This window comes from Schistocerca piceifrons, chromosome 5 (genome assembly GCF_021461385.2).
Source record: "Schistocerca piceifrons isolate TAMUIC-IGC-003096 chromosome 5, iqSchPice1.1, whole genome shotgun sequence".
NCBI lineage: Eukaryota > Metazoa > Arthropoda > Insecta > Orthoptera > Acrididae > Schistocerca > Schistocerca piceifrons.
Window position 1 is genome coordinate 162,196,985 of NC_060142.1, and position 1,911 is coordinate 162,198,895.

Below are 1,911 nucleotides of genomic sequence, written 5' to 3' on the forward strand. Positions count from 1 at the left end.
TGTTGTCTGTGGCAGGATGTATTTCATTTGGCTCTGAGCACTATGGGACTCAACTGCTGAGGTCATTAGTCCCCTAGAACTTAGAACTAGTTAAACCTAACTAACCTAAGGACATCACAAACATCCATGCCCGAGGCAGGATTCGAACCTGCGACCGTAGCGGTCTTGCGGTTCCAGACTGCAGCGCCTTTAACCGCACGGCCACTTCGGCCGGCAGGATGTATTTCATGTTATTTAAGCCAGATATAATGACTGTGGAAAGATATGTTCAATACGTTGTGATCAAGAATAGTTTCTCGTGTCTACATCAATAAAAACGCGAGTGGCATCCAAAATGAGTTATAGTTTATTCGTAGCAGCAGTTCCTTGCGAAGTTAATTTCAGCCTCAAGAAAAAGAATCCACGACCTGTGTGCTGTTTTCTGCGCTGGGGACATCATCATCATGAAGACAGCAGGTTAGTGAAGTGTACAAGAACTTATGCATTCCACACAGGGCAGTGGAAACAAATAGGCACCTCACGTGTATTGCATGCACAGTACAAACGTGCTCAGTGACACATCATCTGCAGTAATGCAGAGGAGGTAAAGAAGGATGAAAGTATTAACACTATCTCACTTTTATTCCTTTTTTTTCTTGCCGTACATGCCCGAGGCAGGATTCGAACCTGCGACCGTAGCGGTCGCGCAGACGGAATGGTGATTGAAGCTAGAAGCATCAGACATTCCATTTCGAAAATCGTTAGGGAATTCAATATTCCAAGATCCACACCGTCAACAATGTGCGGAGAATACCAGATTTCAGGCATTACCTCTCACTACGAACGACGCCGTAGCCGGCATCCCTCACTTAACGACCGAGAGCAGCGGCATTTGCGTAGAGTTGTCAGTGCTTACAGACAAGCAACGGTGCGTGAAATAACAGCAGAAATCAATGCGGGACGTAAGATGAACGTATCTGTTAGGAGAGTGCGGCGAAATTTGGCGTTAATGGGCTATGGCAGAAGACGAACGCCAGAAGTGAATTTGCTAGCAGCACGACATCACCTGTAGCGCCTCTCCTGCCGCCGTATCGGTTGGGCTATAGACGATTGGAAAACCGTAGCCTGATCAGACGAGTCTCGATTTCAGTTGGTAAGAGCTGATGGTAGTGTTAGAGTGTGGCACAGACCTCACGAACCATGGACCCAATTTGTCAACAAGGCATTGTGCAAGCTGGTTGTGGCTCGATAACGGTGAAGCTATGTTTACATGGAATGGACTGGGTCCTCTGGTCCAACTGAATCGATCATTGAGTGAAACTGGTTATGTTTTGGCTACTTGGTGACCATTTTCAGCCATTCATGGACTCCACGTTCCCAAACAACGATGTCATGTCACCAGGCCATAATTGTTTGATATTTGTTTAAAGAACATTCTGGACGATTCGAGCGAATGATTTCGCCACCCAGACCGTCCGACATGAATCCCATTGAACATTTATGGTACATAATCGAGAGGTCAGTTCGTGCACAAAATCCTGCGCCGGCAACACTTTCGCAATTACGGACGTCTATGGAGGCAGTATGGTTCAGTATTTCTGCAGGGGACTTCCACCGTCTTTATGAGTCCAAGCTACGTCAAGTTGCTGACTACGCCGGCAAAAAGAGGTTCGACACGATATCAGGAGAGATCTCATGGCTTTTGTCACCTCAGTGTAAGTGTCAGTCAGAGGGTTCATCGAACCACTTTCATACTATTTCTCGACCGTTTCGCTCCCCAATAGCATACCGATTAGGTTCCCAGACTTGTAAGTGACTCTAACACTTCTTAAGTAATAGAAGCCAGTGCTTTGTCCTCGACGGCGAGTGTTCTTCAAGACAAAGATATCTCCAGGAGTGCCCCAGGGAAGTGTGATAGCATCACTCTTATTC